Source organism: Embiotoca jacksoni, unplaced genomic scaffold (genome assembly GCF_022577435.1).
Source record: "Embiotoca jacksoni isolate LCO1_2020_lvr unplaced genomic scaffold, fEmbJac1.0.p SCAF_28, whole genome shotgun sequence".
NCBI classification, from domain to species: Eukaryota; Metazoa; Chordata; class Actinopteri; family Embiotocidae; genus Embiotoca; species Embiotoca jacksoni.
This window is the reverse complement of record NW_027185379.1, coordinates 1,145,741-1,168,246: the sequence shown is the minus strand read 5'-3', so window position 1 is coordinate 1,168,246 and position 22,506 is coordinate 1,145,741. Positions and strand designations below refer to the sequence as shown.

Sequence of the window (22,506 nt, the reverse complement as noted above, 5' to 3'; positions counted from 1 at the left end):
AATATTTAACCTAAATGTGTTCATATTGTGGAGCAATTCGCTCTCAAAATACGAAACGTTTTTGTTCGTGTGACCTCCGTTTCCATGGCAACACACGGGGTATGACTACGAACTGGACAACAATCTGTCGGGTCAGTATAGGAGTGAATGTAACGTATGCAATGTTTACTACTCCAGGAAGTAGTCCAGCCCTTAGCAACGACCCTAGCAACGGAGAGGATTTCTGGTCCGTTTTCTTGCTTTCTAGAGATGGTTTCTCAAACTGAATAAATACAGAATATAGAAACACTAAACTGCTCAGCCAGCTCAGTCTAGTTTGAACTAAGATATCTGATGAACAAAGATATCCATGGACTCATGTGTGTTTAAGATTTTAGCATCACCAAACCGGTCCAGCTAGCCGCCGCTAGGATTGTATGTGCACGACTATCCGTGGTGTTACGATACGGGTGCTCGGAGCGACCAAAAAGGACCAAAAGAGACCCGATTTTACCAAATGGGTCACATTTAATATGTCAAGTAAAAACATTATATTGAATATTATATGAAATTCAATTCTAATCATATATTCCGCTTGAGAAGGTCTATGTGTGCTTTTTCTTAAAAATCTGTCACATTTGAAGCCCATCAAGCTGCAGCAGAGTCCGGCGTCGGAGCCTCGGGCCCAAATCACACACAGCTTCTTACATCTATCTGCATTTTAAGCAGCTTTCTGGTATAAATCTCATAAAAAGACCATTTCTGAGCGTTTCTGAGTTCTATTTTTCTCACAGAAGCTGAATGTTTGGTGATTTTCTCCTGCTCTTTTCTGCAGAGTCGCCGGAGAGAACAACAGATGCCAGTTGGCAAAGCGGAAGCCACAACTTTTTATTTTTTCATGACTTGATTACAGATTCTGCAGACAATACTAAATTAATGCTGACAAAAATAATTACAACATTTCTCATTTTTAGAGAGCTGTGGTGACGAGAAGTGCTCCTCATTTCACAAAATTACACGAAGCTGTAGCTCTGCCATTGTTATCCAGTGAAAAACAAATGCTTAAGTGCTTCTATCAAAGACAAACTGACATCACTGGTTAAGGAAGAGAAAAGCCTTTCAGCTTCACAAGGTCCCCTCTGTAACCTCACTTCATTACACTGTAGGAGGACTGTCCACAACAATTCAGAGCAAACTAGAAATCAGAAGAAGTATCAGAGTAAAAAAGAAATTGGGAATCAGGAAAACTCGCAAAGGCTTCTTTTCAAAATAAAATTATGATATTCATAACAAGTCTGGTGCTGTAACAACCTGTTCTGTTTGGACCAAAAAAATATGAAAGCAACATTTTCAACTTTACATAATTAAAGTTATTTGAAATTGGTTTTATTATTTCACTGTCAGCACACTTCCTGGAAAGCTACAGGCTAAATACTGTTTTGTCTAAATAATTACATGTAAATAATGAACTGAACATGATTTACCTGTTTGTTGTTATAAAATTCATATTTCGTACACAGCCGGCATTCATGGCCTCATTGTCGCTTACATAAAAATGATTCCAAAGAGTTCAGTGCAGCGAGGTATTAAACCAGAAAATAGAAATGACTGGTGTCAGATCAGTAGTCAACATAAGCACATTCCCTCAGTGGAGGTATGAGAACCGGTATTAGGAATATAAAAGCCGTATTGCTGTGTTGAACATTGTGTACAAACAAACAAGAAAGTCCCACAAACTCCAGCATCCATCTCACTGTGAAACCTCACATCCAGGAATTACTATGAATCCCGGGGTAGTCATGACGATGAGGAGCGAGGACACGCGAGGACACGCTACGATGAGCGGGATAGTTATATGAACCACATCAACCTCTTGTTTGTGCAATGAAGGGGGAACGTCACCGCTCCGGAGACTGATTTTTCTTTTCTGCCTCGACAGATTTCTGCATCCAAACACTCGACCCTTTCATTTTCTCTCTCTCCTAATTACGTGGTGTTTGTGCGTTCATGGGGAATTTCTCTCCTTTACAGTTTCTTTTCCAAATACAATCAGCTTCTATCCCTCTTTCCTAATCATGCTCGTGTATTCTCTCTCTCCTCCATAATTACACTCTGTTGTTGAACCGACCTATTTCTTCCTCGTTCTGTGTTCGTGGTCCCACCGGGCTGTCCGGCCTCTTGTCCCCTCTGATCACGCTCGACACTAATCGAATTTGTATGCATATTTATTTCTGAAGAGGGTTTTGAGGATCACTGGCTGGACCAGTTATTTTCTTACTTCATTACAAACAAACACAGTTTGCAACAAAATCTATATACATATATATAAAACTATATAGCCAGCAATGACAGAAGGAGGAGGAAGAGGAGGAAGATGACAGTGGCTGTATGCCTCCTGCTTCTGCTGTGCTCCCCATACCTCCAACTGTTAAACAGGCAGATCCAAAACGGGCTGTTAGATTCATTGGATCTGGACCAAAGGAAAAAACAAAACAAATCTCAACGTGTTACAGTTTGATTTTGGTTCTGTTTATATTCGTATTGATTTTTTTTTCCAGACGATACCAGGAAAAAAAAAGTCGAAGTGACTCAGCAGGCGCCTCTCCAATTAAATTCAATTCAAATATTTTTATGAGTGCAAAATCCGCTTGTAGAACGGTCCCGATACTATTTAAAGCAAGAAAAAATTAATACTGACAAACAAGTAAAGATGAAACGAAACGAAAATGAGAAAAAAAAAAAAAAAAAACAATAAGAGAGGATGTGAAGGTGTAAAACAATCACGCTGTTAAATCCTACTGATCCCGAGTCAGTGAGCGACACATTAGGGAAGAAATCTGCTGAGAAGCAACTTTTAACAAAAACACAACTGTGAAAGATGAAAGAAATGAGGTGAAGTTGATTGATGGGGACAAACATTGATTATGGATTCATGGATTAATGGGTGGACGGCTGGATATTGATGGACTGATAGGTGTATTGTGTATTATGGATTATAGATTGATTGAGACAGAGAAAGATTGAGATTGAGAGGAGGAGAGATAGAAGTATCTGAACCTGAACGATCCTGCACACTTTGTTCTGCACTTGGTCTTCGTCCAATGTAGGAAAGATTGAAAAATTACTGTCTGCCTCCAGACTGTCTTCCCATTCGTCCCTTAATAAACACACACACACACACACACACACACACACACACTCCTGAATAATTTAAACCCACTACTTCTCTTCCATACTAATCTGTCGCCTCCGCTGCTTCTCCGTTTGCACACAGCGTATTTGTGGATATATATGTTTGTGAGTTAAACTGCATGTCTTGAGTGTTTCACTGGTGTGTGTGTGTGTGTGTGTGTGTGTGTGTGTGTGTGTGTGGGTGATGCGTGTGGGCATGCAGTGTTTGTTCTTCGTGTTGTTGTTGTTGTTTTCGGGTCTCTGCAGTGGCAGGCTCTCAGAGCGGCTCACAAACACACGGAGACGACAGCATTTCAACCGACGAGTAGCTCGGCTCTGCAGGAAGCCGCCCACTTCTGCTCGGCATTCAAACCTCGGCAGCGTGACAAACAGCACGGAGCCGCTGGCTGCCCGAAAAACAACACCACAACTGCTCTGAAGCGGACGGAGAGGCTTTTGCTTTTTTGGAAGTTGCTGCACGGTCCAAAAATTCATCCCCACTATTGCAAAAAAAAACACACACTCTGCCAAATATTTGCTGGTCAAGCTTGTCACATTTTCTTTGTGATATATCGAGCGGTGCTGAGAATTTCCTTGTGGTGGTACGTGGCACAACGTCTTGATCAATGTGTAAACAGGGACTCCTGTACGTTAGTTGTGTCAGTGTTGATTTTGTTTTCATGTGGGACACGAACAGCGTTTTTGATTCGTTATGCATCATACGTAGACCTCAAGAGCTGTGATTGGTCCATTTGGGCTGCATATTTCAGATGCAGGTTTGATGACTTTCATGATCATGGAGCTTTCTGTTTCACCTGCATGGTCTGCAAATTAAATTTTAAAGCAAATCTTCTTGCACCGCTCGGTATTCTCCTTTTCAGTTATGCTACTCTACATATTTTATGCGAGAAGGCCATTTGGGATGCAAACTTTCACCCTTAACCTTCACTGCTGCTCTTAATGAAGCCAATTAAAAAAGATGAAAACGGTTACTTTGAGAGTATAACGACACATACTGTTTATCCAATCTCGTGGCGGTGCTGAAAACATTTTCAACATGTCCAAATATGATGTGTATTTCTTGAAACTGCAGGCTTCGGTCCTCGCCTGCGGTCACGACTGAGAGGCTTCGATATCTCACAAAGGATTTGACTGACACTTACAACACGGAAGCTGAAGGCTCAGTGTCTGCTCCTCAAGAAACATCTTTCTGTGTGAGTGAGGCGGGCTGACATGGCAGATTACAAAAAAAAAAAAATCTGTTCAGGTGTGCAAATGACTTTGTGGTTCTTAACCCGGCAAGTCATTTCAAATTCAAGAAGTTGGAGTGACATCACGGCTGACAGGGAGACAAAAAAAGCTCACAATGTGGTGCATTGTTGTGAAAGTAGCTCGCTAAAAGTGAGAAATGAACAAGTGATGTGTGAGTCCCGTCTGCAGGGAGCTGTGAAGACTGGATGCTCCTGTCCCTGCTGGAGCGGAGCCTCCTCCTCCTGACGCCTTTTCTTTGTAGGATTTATCATGCTGTGCTGCATGTTAATGATTTAATGCACAGGAGGAAGAGTGTGGCGTTCAAGGTGTGAGGGTTGAGGTGGGTGTGTGTTCTCCTCTGACAGCAAAGGATGGGGTTTGGGATCTCACATCATATCAACGGTCAAATCTTAGGATTAAAAGACGTTGCCTTGCTCTAAACGTTCACATACTGTCAAGTTGAAAATCATTTCGCACAACTTTCTGTCTGGAAACTGGATCAGTTTGACGAGTGGACTTTGCAAAGTAGTTGTTAAAAGATGAGATTCGGCTACTAATCCTCGTCACATATATATATATACTGGTTATTCATTTAATCAAAACACTTTGTGCTGCATTAACCACTATGAGTGACACCTGGACAATCACTTCACAGGTTGCATGACCTGAAAACAGAAACTTTCTCCAAACTTGAATTCAATTGTTTCTGATGGAGGAAAGTAAACATAGAGAGAATAAAGGCAAATAAAAAGACAAGGTAATTCCATTTTTTCTTTTTAGTTCGCCGGTAGCTTATATTTCATTGCAACACAAACAGACTAACTCTATTTCTTTGCAGTGTTCTGGAGGGAAAAACTTGGTTGAAGCCTGAAGTGAGAAAACCACGTTTGTTCAGATCTGAATGTGATCAAAGAGAATGAAGAGGTGTGAAGTCAACTGACAACCATGACAGAAAGTCATCCGATTCTTTTTTATTTTGAGATGAAATCGGTGCAATCAGATATGATTAAATGGAAACGAGATGGGTGTGAGACAAGGTAACTGAAATACTTTAATTAAAAGACAGGTGAGTCCCTAAACATAACTCGGAGGGGACCCACTGGCTTCATTCTCAGCTGGAGGATAGAAAAAGGAAGCTGCAGCTGGGGAAATATGAAGGAAAGATGCTGAGGATGAGGAAAGATTAGTGGTTGTTATGGGAGTGAGAGAGAGGAGGGATTTAGCAGCTTCATGGGATGATGGACAGATTTGTGACATCAGCACTTTGTAGACGAGAACTGATCTACGCTGGGACCACCATGATCAAATGAGATGCTGGAAATGCAGAGGAAAAACACGATGGAGATGAGAGTGTTGGGAGGAGGGAGGAAGATAAAGAGTGTTGCTATTTATAATCTCATATCAAACATAAATAAAAAAAATAAACGATTACATTATAATTACGAATAGTACTAGTATTCGTATTCTTTGGCAGCAGTAGAAAAAGAAGACTGTGTTTTTAAGGCATTATATTACTTCCTGTTGACACAATTCCTACCGTATTAAGCAAAGAGCTTCACGGAGGAAACATAAACAGCTGCTCCGGAGTAAATCGATGACACAGCTTAAAGCCGTTATGTAAAAAATACAGAATATTAAAAATTAAAGAGGGCCAGGAAAGAGTAAACATAAATCTAGTCGCGGGCCAGATTAGTATTGTACTACAAAACCGGTCGGATTACAGTGGGACTAAAAAGCTCCCTGAGATCTGATCCCGCTTTCTGCTCAACACAAATGTGATAATGTGTGGTGATTTATGCAAATGTAAACAGAGTGTCTTTTGGTTGGTATTTGGGAAATTGTGAAAGTGATTGCAGCGTGTTGGGGCAGAGCGGCTCCCAGATGGCTGATTTGTGAAGTGGATGTGAAACCGGGACTGCACGTGTCGGTACACAAAAAGTTCTGACGAGCGACGAGGCTCGAATTTAATCGTACGGCAGCACCTCCCGCTGACATCTGACAGGTGGAAGTCACGTCATCCTAAAATTACACGGTGGACGAAAAAGGCATGAGCTAAAGAAGTCGGTTCTCAAATGTTTTATGTTGTCTTTACTGCACAAAACATAAACTGATCGAAAACCCGCCGATGGATCGATGGTTAAATCAACCGTTATTTGCTTTTTGTAGATATTTTAGTACAGATGTATATGTCAGCTGATAAATAACAAGAAATCTTAGCAAAGGAAGGTCAAACAATGAGACTAATTTATCTTGTTTGTCAACTGGGGAACAATTACAAGCAGGGATGGGGCACGAATTTCAAATATTCGTTTAATCTCCAAAATCGATTAGTTCATGCGACTTTCGTTCTACCTTATTTCACTTTCTTTTTTTTTTACTGGCGAATATTAGAAGAAAAATCGAATAGTTTAGAGCGAATTCTTTTCTTTTTAAACGGTAACAAAAATCTTTGAAACCATTGAAAGATAAAGTAATTACTCTATTTACTTTATTGACCTGCATGACTAATTTGAACATTTGTTCTCGGCCGTTCGGTTTCATCTGATGTTATTGCCATGCAGTTAAGGAAGACTTTTACCAATAAACCTATTAATCACTACATTATTATGGTGATTTGCCTTTTGCAGTAGTTACAGTGTCTCCCTTGTGTCTGTTTGGCAAAATAATAAACTGCATTGATGTGACATTAAACCACATTAGCCGAGACACAGAAAGCGTTGGACTCCGCCCTGCAGGCGATCATCTCGCTGGCCCAAAGAAAAAAGTGCCATAATTGACATTTACAAGACGTATAAGCTGTCAAGCCGTGGCATACTGCATGGAGGGAAGGAACCTGAATCAATTCTTTATGTTTGCTTTTCACACCTCAGATGATAAAGAGACTGGTTACACGGTTGGTCAGGTTGCAGCCACAGGGGGAAGCCCAGAGGAGTTTCAAATTATTGTTGTTGTTGTTTTGTTTTGGGTTGTTTTTTTTTTTTTTTGTTTTTTTTTTTTTGGGGGGGGGGGGGGGGGGGGGGGGGGCAAACTCTTACAATTGTACCGTCTGCCTTTGAAGCTTGTAAAAACAATCTGTTTTAGACCGAGCAGAATGTCTTGATATATGTCGTTTGGATTGTGCAGCACAGAAGAAGTCTATGACATCAGCCCCGAAGCCCGAGACCCAAAAGCACTAAAAAGACCCAATAAATGCTAATTTGAACAAGCAGCCAAAATAAAACCTAGTTTATATTAGTATCTTGGAAACAACAATGGCAGCTTCATTTATGATGATTATGAGATACCCAGAAAGAGGTCGTAAGCCTGCCGTGTCAGGTTTTTATTTCACTGCTTTTTATTTCTCTGACACTTACAGTAAAATGTTTAGTTTCTGTTCATGAAAGAAACGAATGCGATTAAAAATGACAACCAGCAGTTCTTCCTTTTTAAAGATCAGGTAACTGTCACGACTGTATAAAAGGTGTTAAACATTTATTAAAACAAAACCATGAATCCATGTGCCATGAAGAATGGGGATTACAATGATACGGCTGAGTGGAAACTATTTACTCATGTCATAAATATCTGAAACAATTCTTTGGTACTGAGCTTGCGAATCATGGTTTTATGTCAGAATCTAAATTGTTTTAATGCAGCAGAAAAAAAAAAAAAAAAACATTAAACATTTATCCTACTCAATATAAAAGTCATTCAAAAAAAGGTCAGGGATTGAAAAGTTCACTCCAGTCGGCTTCTTTTTGACAAGCTTACGAACGTAGACAGAAAAAGGTCGGCTGCTGTCACAGTGCAGCAGTTCATTCCTGCTGGAAGCTGATGAAACATGTCATGAAATATACAAACTGAAATAGAGGACAACTGTGCTGCGGCCTGGCACTGAAAGCAGAACAGCAAATGAAGTACAACTTCAAGGCCACGATACAAATAAATGTTCCTCGTTCGTCCTTTTTATCCACAGATAAAAAAAAAAAATTAAAAATTAAAAAAATGGATGCCATTTTAAAACAAGCAAGAAAATGTTTGGACTGATGATGATGTTAAAAACGGTCAGCGACATGCTGCAGCTGCGTCAACAGGCGCTTTGCTTTCTCTGAATAGTTTCCCCTGAATAGTTTGAGAAGGACGTGGTTGAGCTGGATGCCTCGTAACGGCGACTCTATTTGTCTCTGTCGCGCCATAGCGAGAAATTCATGTTTTTTTTAAGTCTCTTTTTGTTGCAGTGACTTAGTCAATGAAGGAAAAATAAAGATATTACAGTACAGTTGGAGTTCGGAAACTCAGATTTAATCTGCAACATTTCAATCTGTAACGGTTACTTTGATTTTGTTTCCCGAGTTATTTGAGAGCCAAAAAACCCAAATCAAAACACTTTACGCATCACGCCCTGAATGATAATCTGATAAGGGCAGCACTGTTCACTCCCTGTATGGAAAGTGAGACGTGTTACCTGGTTTGAATTTAAAACAGATTTTCTGCCTCCTTGCCTCAGGATGTTCTCAACTCAACTGCTCCTCTCCTCCTTCCTCCTTTTCCAAGTTTTCCTTCCCTCATTTCAAAGCTCTTTATAAACGGTATATTGATTGACACAGGAACTAATAATGGAAGTACGAGCAGTCGAGTTTATTCCTCTCTTGCATTTTGGAGGTATTACTCTGCAAAGTTCTCGCACTCGAGGACGTCGAACAGACATCCTGCACACACTCGGTTCAGTCTTTATATCCTCAGACCAGAAGAAATCCACCTGATGAATTCAATAAATTGTACCTGATGAGGCCCTGCGGACCAAAAGGTTGATACAAGGGATTGACAGTATGAAGGACGTTTTCTTTCTTTGACACCTCGAGGTATAAAACATCCCAATCATGCAGGTGAATGTGTTTTAATAACAGGAGGTCAGATGAAAGCAGATTTCATAAATGCCTTGTTTTACTCTCCACTCTGTGAGTCACAAATGCGGGATGCGCCCGCTGAGGCCTCGTCCCTCGTGATAATTCACTTTTTTTTTTTAATGTCGCACTAATCACAGCAAAAGACTAAAGCAGCCTCGCAATCAGCCTGATGATGGGAACAAGGTGCTCTGGTCTCCGTCGTTTGGAGATTATGCAGGCATGACCGGCTGTAACACATTTTGAAGGTCTTATGAAGCATGAAGCTTTAAAACGACAACTCATAATCCATCTGTGCATCAGGTGTCTGTGTGTGGGATAGCTCAAAATGTTCACTTTCTGTATCCAGAGTCTGTGTTTGTGTATGTGTGTAAAGTAAATGTGTGTATTTTGACGGACGCTTGTATTCACACACACCCTTCTGGTTACGACTTATTCATCTTTAGTATGTGTGTGACATCTGAGTGTGTGTGTGTGTGTGTGTGTGTGTGTGTGTGTGTCCAACTTCATAAAAGGCCATCTCAGCTCGAGGTATAATCATTTTGAAGGGTATTAATACCAGTTATTACTTTGTGTCGTGTTTATTGGTTCATAAATTAAAAACTGAGAACACACAGCCACCGGCTTTCAGGCATTCACAGAGCCATAATAAAATGCCTGACCTATTTATAAAGCATCTACGTAATGAGCAAGAGAAACAGAAATATTCACAACACACGAAAGAAAAGGCGCAGTTATTTTGAAGATCATCTCTCAGCAAACAAATCAAGCACTGCTAAATAAAAAGGACAATAAGGTATAAATAGAGTTTTTATCTGATGTTTATGGTCAAATTTGAGAATGCACCGATGATTAACTGAAGTGTTTGTAAGTGAAGGGCTTGAATGTTGATTTGTTTTATTGATATCAGAAGTATGTTTATGAAATTATTTTTATATTTCTTTGATAAAAAGCAAATTAAAGGAATATAAGGAATTGAATTCATCTTCCAGAGTATTTTTTTTTTAATGAATCCCACATTCCCATGAATGAGATGGATAGAAGGACTCATTAACTGGCACGACATCGATCATTATTTCCAGCAAACAATGAGTCAGCAAACACCGATGTTATTGAACCTTTCCTACAAAACTTCAAACTTCTCCGAATCTGATTCAACAGAAATGAAGCACAACATTTGAGACATGTTGATGTGTAGAGCCTCGTCTCCCCACAGTGTCAGGGCTTTGACGGAAAGTTGATTGTAGAAAAACTGTACGACAGCTAGAAGCTTCTTTGGTTAAGTTGACGTGAAAATGCTAAATATTTGTGTGGCTGCTCTTTCAGGGGCCAACTCCAAAACTCAACTTCAAAGTGGCACCAAATACCGAGAGAACCGAGACGTCTCTCTCTTTCAAACTTCATTGAAAGCGAGTGTGTGTGTGTGTGTGTGTGTGTGTGTGTGTGTGTGTGTTGTGTTGTGTGTGTGTGACTGCAAGCCATCCATCTCCCACCCACAGCCGTCCTCTGTAATTACAGTGGCCTGCCGTCGCTCCATGCCAGCTAATACTCCCCTCATTATTGTGTGTGTGTGTGTGTGTGTGTGTGTGTGTGTGTGTGTGTGTGTGTGTGTGTGTGTGTGTGTGCTTATCAAATAGCCAAAGTCCCACCACCTCCTCCGCTCCTCGGTAATCACACCCTACATCAGCTGTCACCTTCTCTGAGCTGAATCAAGAGGCTCAAGGCACACGCGCACACACACACACACACACACACACACACACACACACACACACACACACATACACACACACACACACACACACACACACACACACACACACACACACACGCGCTGTATCGTACAAAGCACCTTTTCACATTAAACATGAAGGATGTGAATGCATATGTGGTGATCACTGAAGCCTGCCTTCGTTTAGTGCTTAACAAGATAATCTGATACCCGAGATAAGAATTAGCACGCGCCCACACACACACACACACACACACACACACACACACACACACACACACACACACACACACCATCATCAGTACAAGCACACCAACACATATCACTGCTGTGCTACTAATATACGATACTTGTTATCAATCCTCAGTGATGTGCAGCCAGTTTGAATTAAACGGGCTGCAACTTTTCATTATTTTTATGATTGAATGAATGAATGGCTTCTTTGTCAATGATGATGGATTTTGAATACATTTCATGTATGTGTTATAACTTATGACAAATTTAGTTACGTTACCCAAAACCCTGATCTTCTCTAAAACCTTAGAGATGGTGTGAGGATGTGTTGCTGACATTAGAGGGCATTTATAGCACTACTTCGTTTTTAAAATTTAAATTAGACCTGATTTTATTTTCTTGTAAACATTTCAGGTAACTTTAATAGTTATTGATTAATCACCACCGGCACCAATAATGACTGTGCAGCTGGTCAGAGTGATGAGATGATGGAGGAAGAAGAGATTGTGGGTGTGGGCTGGCAAATCTGCACTGCAGAGAAGAAGCTGTAGTTTGGAGAGATTTAAAGATGCAAAAAGAGGAAAAGGAGTCTAAAAAAAAGAGCTGCAGCAAAGAGACTGAGAGGAGGAAGGTGGTGGAGGTGGTGGTGGTCAGAAAACTGTCAGAAACTGAAAAGAAATAGCAAATGGAAAGCAATAAGATGCGAAAACATAGGAGAGTGAAAGAAAAAGCTAACAGAGAGGAGATACGATGAAAACATCAGACGAAGAGTGAGAGGAAGCAGGTGATCGTGAGAAACAAAGTGAAAACGTGGAGGAAGGTTGGAAAGCAGGACTGTGGGAAACAGAACAAAAATAAGACTAAATCTAATGAACTGTTAAGCTAATATTACACAACAAGTAGTTCTGACCCAGCGATCTGATTGGTCAACTGAACCTTCATATAATATTCAATATAATGTTGTTTTTACTTGTCATAGATCTATTAAATGACCCTTTTAGTGAAGTCGGATCTCCTTTGGTCCTTTTTGTTCCCTCTGAGCACCCGGACCGTACCACCACGGATAGTCACGCACTTTAAATCCTGGCGGCGGCTAGCTGGACCGGTTTGGTTTGAACACACGCTGGGATTTCCACTCTGGGAGTCCGAGTACGACAACATAAATAGATTCGGATGGTAATTGTTTGGATCGTAGAAACGTACAGAACCAAGGAAGCCTCTTACCAAAGTGAACATCCCCCGTGCGTATAAAAGGTTCAGAAGCAAACTCTCACCGTCTCACTCCGATTAGAGAATATGTTTGTGTGTGTTTTTGGAGAGTTGGTGAGGCTAAGTGGGTGATGATGACAAACATAACCTTTCATCTGCACTCTTTCTTGACCTTATTAGGATGTGTCGACTGAGGGAAAGCCACAAACGCACACATATTTCAGCAGGAGAGAATAGTGTGTGTGTGTGTGTGTGTGTGTGTGTGTGTGTGTGTGTGTGTGTGTGTGTGTGTGTGTGTGCTTGTTTAAGAAGACACATTTTCCTTTCAGCCTCGTCCCTCCTGCTCGCCCTCAGTCTCTCTCTCTCTCTCTCACACACACACACACACACACACACACACACACACACACACACACACACACACACACACACACACACACACACACACACACACACACATCCAGATGCATCCTTAAGTCCCAACTGGTCTCTCAGAAAACCAATAACTCCCCCCCCCCTCCCCCCTCCACCCACTCACACAATCCTGCCACTCGTCTACCGACCGCTGTATCCAGGCAGAAGCAATTATAGAGATGACACACAGAAACATAACCCTTTATGGACACAAGACTATTTACGTCTGCACACACGCATGCACGCACACACACACACACACACATACACACACTGATGGCGGCTGCATGGCTCTTGTATGCATTGAAAGACAGTAAGTTGTTCAAACTGTTTAGATATTCTTTTTTTTCTGCATTCAAAATGATCATTTTACCAGAAACACGAGAAGACTGTTTAACTGGCTTTTTGGAAACATTATATATTGTATATATATATATATATATATATATTTGTATTATAAACGTATTTACTTTTGCATGTGGTTTGACCAAGGATCTATATTTGCATGTCATTTCTAAGTATTTCTCATGATCTTATGAGGCCAAAAGGAAAATTCGTCATGACAGACAGTCAAAACCAAGAGCCCCGACTAACACGTCTGAAATCCAAGTCAGACGCATTGATTTCACGTCTTTTTCACACACGACGGATGTTAGCTCCTTCTAATGGAAAAATATGGATTATGGATCAATCATTTTCTCCCAGTAGCCCAAAGCTACTCACGTGCATCAAGCTCTGCTGTTGGGTGAAAGTGAAGGATTGTGGGGGTAAATACATTCATGAGAAGCAGGGGGTAGAAAATAAATAAATAAAAAAACATGGTTATCCTCTGATGTTCACCAGTTTGTATTCTACAAACAGAAGGGCCGGGAGCTCGGGGAAATATGATGGCCTTTGTCAAACAAAGCCTGGATAATTGAAGGAAGATGTGTGTGTCTGGGAGAAGCTGACACAGCCGTGCCTGAATGTTTGTTTGTGTCTTCAGGTGTTTGTTTTTTCTTTTCAAGTGTTTGTGAAGGTTAAGAAACAAACACGTATCACAAGGTTGTCTTTTCAGTAAATAAAAGAGGAGATAACAAAAACAGATTTATGAAATTGTCGTATCGCATCGCCCGCTTCTCCTTCTACATCAGACAAACCACTCATTTCCCATTAAATCGCACCGTTTCTGCGAGACGGACCAAAAACAAGCAAACGATAAAAACAGAGAGGGTGTCCCGTGGTTGAGGGTTCACGACCTACTACGTAGTAACGTAGTTCAGATCGGGATGAAGACCTCGAAGCTGACAGAAAACAAACAGAGCCGGCCTCACTCGACACCGAACACACGATGGATCGTGGACTGAATGATCGCACTTTATTTTTTCCTACTTTAAGTTCGGTTTTGAGTTCATTGCAAATAATTTAAAAAAAAATTTAAAAATGTAAAAAAGGAAATATGTTTTTTTTAAGAAACACAACAGTCATGAATCTTTGAAACTACATAAAAACAATAAGAACTTAACTGGCATGAAGCACAGAGCAGGGACAGACAGAAACAACAGGAAAATCACATTTTGAATTTCACAAGACTTCTGAGTTTCCGTCTATTCTACATTTAATTGAATTTATCATGTCCTACAAACACACACACACACACACACACACACACACACACACACACACACACACACACACACACACACACACACACACACTGCAGACATAACCACTGAACTCACTGTTGCTCAGAGCTAATAGTCGAATAAAAACGAGGGTAATAAAGTGTTAATGAAGAGGTGGAGGTGATTCACCCGAGCATGACAATGATCCCTTAGTGCATCACTGGGTAGCGAGGAGAAGATTTACACGGGGCATCTCATCCTATTGGACTTCTGCCCGCATCACTACGGGTCGGTCCTCCAATCAGAAACATGAATGACTTTAATCGGTGAGCTGCGCTGAACTGAGCTGCGCTGAACTGACCACAGTCACCGTCGTCATTACATCTCAGAGATGGAGGGGATGAACGAGGGGTGGTGACTAACATCGAGCGCAGGAGGTTAACTGCCTTCACGATCCGAGAACCAACGGTTCAGTTATCGAGAAGAGAAATAGAGACACGGACAGATATAAAGGTATGAAAGATGAAAAATAAGTCGGTGGGAGGTTTAAGGTCGGAAAGACAAAGATGACGATGATGAAGTGAAAATACAAGAATTATATCAAAATGAGAAATCATGTGTTTTAAATACTTTAACACCATAAAAGATTCTTTCCCTTGTATGAAGTGTATTTGTTGTTGTTACGTTGTTGAGAGGTTAGACAGGGATTAGATATATCTGACTGGGTAAATATTATTTTCATGGCAAATAAGTTGAATGATGAAGAAAGAAAAGAGTCAATAGTCGCTTTTCTCCGCCGGGGCTTAACTGACAACATCAAGTGGGTCTGAACTGCTGGTACTTTTATGAAGAACATTAAAACTTGACATCAACTGAGAGTTAAATTCAAAAATCTGATTTGAAAGAAAAAAAAAAAGAAAATATCTTAAAGCAAAGAGCAAAACAGACGAAGCAACAACAACAACAAAAAAAGAAATTGAGAAAGAGAAAGCAAAACAAAATAGCTGAAAAGGGTTTGAGGCTCGTGCTGCAAACATGGACTTCTGACGAATCTCACACACACACACACACACACACACACACACACACACACACACACACACACACTGATATCTGGTGACACAGAGCAGCAGTGCTTAGTTTCCTGGCTCTAGATATCAGCAGTGAGATGTTTAGTATTCGGAGGGAAGGACAGAGAACAGAGGAGAGGCTGAGCTGGCATCGGGAACAAAAGCAGTCTCTTCATGACTGTCTCACTGAGCCTCTTGTGGTGTGTGTGTGTGTGTGTGTGTGTGTGTGTGTGTGTGTGTGTGTGTGTGTGTGTGTGTGTGTGTGTGATTGCACTATTTACACTCAAGCAAAGAAGACAGTTTACTTACCCCAAACCAAACTCATGTGGTCGTGGGGGTTCAGCTGCCCTGAAACAGAAGACCAAATGTAATCGGTGGACGCCCTGGAAACAGAATTTTCTCTATAAAAACCTGATTAACAGCTTGAAGAGTCACATTTTCAGTAACACATTCACAGATTTACACACTGTAAAGTCTGCCCTGATGTCCCGAGAAACCGAACCAAATAGGTCAGAGCTTGGAAGTGTTTGGCTGAAAAAAAAGGATTTCTCAACTATGGACAATCATTGAAAGGACATTTCTGTTGAGAGCACGTCTTTCTCCGGAGATCATCAGTGACTGCAGCCCACACAGAGCGACACCGTCGACGACTCACGGTGGGCTTTTATACTCAGCGACTGCTCCGATCCTTTCAAACTCGCACTTAGTTAACTAGCGGTGATAATTGTGTTTCTTGCTTTTGCCACGCAGTGAATTAAACAGTTTCGAGAACCTGCCTAGAGAGCACTCAGCGTCAGAAAGCGGAGGCCGATGACGAGCAGCTCGTTCCCGCCTCACGACGTACCGTCTCTTTGTCTGTCTGGCTCTTCTGTTGTTGAGACGTGCTCGAGATAGTGATGAGGGCTCCAAACTGCGGAGAACCAGCCCATGTAGATTTGAATATTGATCACGGTGCACGAAAGAAACAGGAAAAGGATGTGTGTGTGTGTGTGTGTGTGTGTGTGTGTGTGTGTGTGTGTGTGTGTGTGTGTGTGTGTGTGTGTGTGTGCGTGCGTGAGAGACACACGGGAGAAGAAAAAGATGGTAGTGTACATCATGCTGAAGCAGCCAGCAGACAGATGAAAGAAAAGCTAAACACTGCCTAAGAGAAAGAGGCGAGTGTGTTTCCAAACATTCATCTTTGAAAATGTTGTAAGTCACTGAATGGAACAGGATGTGCGTAATAGAAACAATATGAACCAGAGACTAAGGATTTAGACCAGAAGAAATGTCCTGATCCCGATCTGAGCACTTTGATGTCGTGTATACGTCTGATCCGATACTCATCTATTTACCTAAAGTGACAAATCTGGGTGTAGTCACGGATTCAGACCTCAATCTGAACAGACATATTAAGACAATTACAAAAATCAGCCAGCTATCACCTGAAGAATATATCGAGGATTACAAGATTTATGTCTCAACAGGATTTGGAAAAACTCATCCGTGCATTTATCTTCAGTGGACTCGACTACTGTAACGGTGTGTTCACAGGTCTCTGTAAAAAGTCAGTCAGACAGCTCAGCTCGAGTCCTCAATGAGACCAAGAAAGACGTTTCGGACGGATCTCCTTTCTGTTCCCACAGTCGGAACTAAACGTGGATTTTACGCTCCACACATCTGGAACAAACTCCCAGAAAGCTGCAGGTCTGCTGCAACTCTCAGCTTTAAATAAAGACTGAACACTTTCCTGTTTGCTGCCTTTCACTGAACCACATTTGAGGATCTTGATGAATTTCTTGCATTTCTGTATTTTATGTCTCACATTGCACTGTAACTTTTGTCCTATTTTTTTTTTTTTAGCTTGCTTTATTTATTTTATTTTAATGTTTTAATCAGTGTTTAATTGTCCTTTTCTTTCGCCTGATGTTTTGATGTTTTTAATGGTTTAATGTGAAGCACTTTGAATTGCCTTGTTGTTGAAATGTGCCGTACAAATAAACTTGCCTTGCCAAAATTACTGATATGTTATGAATGAAAGGTTAACAGGGAGAATTCGACTCCTGAAATTAATTAATTAAAATTAATTTTGGCCTGTTTCATTCAGTCACGTTCATCAGTGACAGCTGAAATCATCTGCTGCCCATCACCTTTGTCAGTTTAACCCATAAAGTGCGGACACACAATGCGAAGCTGCCTGAACTCAGACTCACGTCACGTTTCATATTTCACACTGTTATGAAGTGAGAATTGAAAAGCTCACACGGTGGAGCTGGCCGTCATTACTGGGAGCAGCGCTGCAACACTACCAAGCTGAGGTGGACAAAACAAAACACAGATGACAACAGCAAGGAAGACATTTCATCCACTTTTTTTTCCTTCAGTAGAGAGTGAGCCATTAAAACATCTCCCGAATCCGCCCTGATACCTACAGCGTCTCTCAGGACATGTCTGCCAAATATAAAAAAAACAACCGCTGTTAGATTCAGATCTGTCTCTGCAACATGAAGCTTGCTGGCATCTTTACTGGATAGCAGAGCTTGTTAGTTCCAGTGAGGAGACGACAGGACTAGAAATAAAATCACCGCACTTCACTCTGCTGTTAACCACCTACAAGGGACAGATTATTCTGAAATAAAATAAAACTGTCCATCTGCCTGCTCAACATTCAATAACAAATCTGATGTTTTGTGTTGGCAAAAAAAAATGTTTGTCCTTCATGTTTGACTGACAAATTTGCTTTAGATGCCACAAATGAATTTCACAACATGAAACCAAAAACATACTTTTCAACAGTCCTAGTTGTTTAACGTAATTCACGTTGACGTAGAAAATCTGGTTGTAAGAGTAGAACTACGGTTTGAGATGTCCTACTATAGGGGACACCATGGCAACCGATCAGAGGCGGGTCATGATGACAGAGGAGCAGATGACCATGAGCTGTTGTTTGTGTGGGTGTTTATGGTTTTGCAGTGTGTGTGTGTGTGTGTGTGTGTGTGTGTGTGTGTGTGTCTGTGTGTGGTGAGACAGGCAAAGGAGTAACACAAAAGAAGTGAACATAAAAAAAAAAAAAGAAAAAGATGCAGGTCAACAAATAAAAGGAAGTTGAGCGATTCGAGGGTTCGAATGTGTCAAGCACACTTGGTCTCCTCGTCTTGTTATGATGCTGCCAGGACCTACAAACACAAACACACACACACACACACACACGCACACACATTTTTGCAGGACATATGGTATTGCTAGAGTGCAACAGTAAACCAGGGAAGCAGGTATGTGTCGGGACAACAAAGCAAACACACACCTCCTGTCGCAGAGCAGATAAAATTGCTGGTGCTTAACAGTAAACAGCGTTGCACCCCAGGCAATAATACCGGCAAGTTCATACCCACACAAACACGCACAAGAGGAACTCAATAAAGTGAAACAGGGCTGACACCTTCACGATAATATGAGAGGTGGGTCCAAAGGCCAGAGTGTGCTGCACATTTAACTCGCATTGATTTTCTCTTCTCCAATTCTGCTGCTCTGCGAACAAACAGGCGAGTCTCTGGCGAGTCTCTCCAGAGTTGAGTTGAGCTGAGTTCTTCATGTGGCTTTCACAATAAAAAAATATCATTAAATGCTTATTATCAAAGGAGGTGATTACATATTACTGTATACTACAGAAAATCATACACTCGTCAAGTTGGGTGTGCATCCAGCAGGTCTACGTGTTGAATTAACATGAATTAAACATCATCTAAAGCTCTTATTTTGACAGCTGATGTAGTCGTTGTTTCTATATTACAGTCACAGACGGTCTGTTCTGGAAAGCTGCGTCACTTTTATGATTTATTTTTGTAACTTTTAGCCCCACGGTTCTCTAAGTTCAATAAATAAATTAAAAAAAGATTAGAACTAAAATAGTTATGTGCACCGTTTATTTGTGTTTAACTTGATCTCTTCTTATGCATCTCATTTCTTTCTTATGTTTTTAAATGTTCCTTTATATCTGTTTTTAGGTGAAACACTGGATGTCATTTTCTTGCTGCAAAGCACATTTCTTGTATGAAAGGTACTATACAAATGAAGTTTATTATTATTATTATGTGTGAAGAAGAAAAAAACACTGGTCTAAACCGATAAATCATCAATTACCATTGCTGCTGCAATCCCCCCGGGTTGGATCCGAGACCTCAACAGACTGAACCTTTTAGCTCCAATACAAGCGAGCTGCTCACAGCAGACCTCAATTAACAAGGATGGAGAAGGCAGATTTATCAAAGCCACACACAATAGTTGGATAATTGTGTATTCGGCTCCCACTGGATCGCTACCTGCTGCGTTAAAGGCAGATCCACTCATCAGAATTTTTTTTTAATGGTGCCCATTCAGTCCACAACAACAGAGACAAAAACAAGAGGAGGATTTCCTATTTGAAGAGCACTACATCATGTTTTTGGTCATTTACAAGTCCATTTTCAAAAACCAGCTGCACATCCATTATGAGCTCTGGCCACCAGAGCATTTTATTTCCCACATCCACAACCGCAAATAGGGCAATTTGCAAGAGTCAAGCTGAGGTCCAGACCATCAGCTCTCTGAGCCTACTCAGTGTAAAGTGGGTTGGTGAGAAGTCACACTGATTACAGCAGAAGACACATTTCCAGAAGGCTTAGTTGCTGTTTTCCACCTTTTAAGGTTTAACAAATAAAATAAAATAAAAAAATATTTTAGATCTGGACTGGTTTCAGAAACAACAGACTACTTGACTGACTTCTTCCAGGCTGATTATTAATCTGATGCATCGATGGTCAGCTGCATGAGCATTAATTTTGGTATTAAATACAGAGGGTTCAACTGGATCTGACGCGGTATAGTACAACAACAATCTGTAAGCATTATGTAATCTATGTAACACACTAGATTTCCTGTGTTAAGTTTAGTCCTGTCTTTAGGTCGCTCTGGGAGTGAATGAAACACGGCAAATGTTTGCAGTTTAAAACAAGGAACTGAACTGCAATTTATTATAGTTATTAACACGCACAGAAAATCAAGAGAACAACATAAAATAAAAATAACAAATTCAAATAATAACCCCAATACCGGTATTTCTCTCAGTCAGTCAGTGTATGTCTGGAGGCTCTCAGCCGAACTCTTATCTGAAACCTTTTGCTCGTCGGTGCTCCGGCAGGAGAATCCAAGAAGACCAAAGATGATCAGGGGTCACAGGGTCACTCAGCTCCAGCGCTCTGCGGAGGTTTCTGGGGATCGCTGTCTCCATCACAGATCCATACAAACAAAAACAACCTGCATACAGCAGAATTTAATATGTCAGTACTGTAATTTGTAAACTCTATTGTTGGTGTAACAGTAAATGACCAGAAATATAGTATTACACACATATATATATATATATATATATATATATAATTCACTATGGTCAATATTAACATACCAACATATTTCACACATGTACTCGTGTCTCAGTGACATCTATCACTTATATTTAACAGACATTATTTAAACGTCCACCGTTACTAAGCAACACACTCAACAGCTGTTCTCAAGCTGACCGTTTACTTCTGGCGCTAAAAACAAGAAAATGACGTCATCCTTCCCGCTCGGTTCAACAGGTCCCGACATTATATAGCCCCGTCCCGCACATGTAGCTCCACAATCACAGATATCAACCCCGTAAAATAATATTCATCAACAAATTAATATTTATCTCCGACTGGTTGTTGTTCTCTTCTCTCCTGATCGGTATCTTTAGCCCAACTAAACAACTGTTTACAACTGTCCTCCTTTGTAGCTACGGCTAACATTCACTCACCGGAGATTCTTCTCAGACTTTAAATCAACTTCTTCCTCCGGAGTCGGTCTGGTTAACGATCAAATAAATAAAGATCCTCAACAGCAGTGAGCAGAAATCAACCCGATGAGATTCTTCATGTAGATCATGACCTGTTTCATTGGAGACATGAAGGGTCTCTACCGGGGGAGAGACTTGATCTCCCGACGTGCACCACAGCGCCCCTCTGGTGAACGTCGGTACTGCATGTGCGAGTTAACCCTTTAGTTGCTGGTAAAACTAACGTGGGTTATAATTAGATCACCCAAGTCTCTGCACTCATTACAGGCAGCAGCTCATTTTACATTTGAAAGACAGTAAACAGGAAAATAGCTTTAGAGACAAGTGGAACTCAGCACGGCCATCTGATTCTTCTCATCGTTAGCCCTCAATCAGTGCAGGCAGGCAGACAGACAGACAGACAGACAGACAGACAGACAGACAGACAGGTTACTAATTCAATTACAATTGTACTTTTGTTTTTTTCTGTTAGCTGCTCTAGAAAAAACCCAATCAGCTCTGACAATGCTGTCATAGATTCTCTCTGATCTCTGGTGTACCCAGATTATTGCATGAGGCAGGGGTGTGTGTGTGTGTGTGTGTGTGTGTGTGTGTGTGTGTGTGTGTGTGTGGAGGAGGTGGGGGTTGGGGGGTGGGGCACGAAGTGAACAAAAAGCAAGTAAGTACAAAAACAAGAAGCATCCTCGGTTTGTTTTCAGGTCACGGCGGATTGTAAAGTTTAAAGGAGGAAGAAAGAAAGTATTTATTTACTTAAAAAATTATGAAAGAAATCAGTCAAACATCTATGACACATAATAACACATAAACTGCTCAGGAACAATAAGAGCTTAAAAGTAATATTAAATGAATTTAAATAGAAGTTGTGTATAATTGTGTCCCATAGCAACTACGCTTTTTTTGCACTCTAGTTATCGTGTAGAAGTTTTTTCTCTGAACAGTTTGTGTTGCTTTCCAAAATGAAAAACTGGATTTACTGGTACTGTTGCAGCTGAGGGACCGAAAGGGGACTTTAATATTGTAACAGTTGTCTTAAAGCTGTGTGCATCCAATGATTGAGTGTCTCCAGAATGAGTGTTTAAACATGCAGATCACATTTCAACTCTCACTGTGAATTAACATAGAT

General features: G+C 40.8%; 1 protein-coding gene across 5 annotated transcripts in view; it reads right to left on the bottom strand.

Moving 5' to 3' along the window:
• The window catches only part of slc8a2b (solute carrier family 8 member 2b), a 104,999-nt gene that overhangs the window by 50,225 nt on the left and 32,268 nt on the right, over positions 1-22,506 (bottom strand). For 2 of the 5 annotated variants that reach the window (XM_069161049.1, XM_069161047.1), the window contains exon 2: positions 15,857-15,895. The exons of 2 other annotated variants lie outside the window; for them this stretch is intronic. The gene's annotated coding sequence lies outside the window, so the exon portion shown is untranslated. Of the gene's footprint in view, positions 1-15,856; positions 15,896-20,677; positions 20,819-22,506 lie in introns of all 5 variants that reach the window. One more of the 5 variants, XM_069161048.1, reaches the window with a different exon arrangement.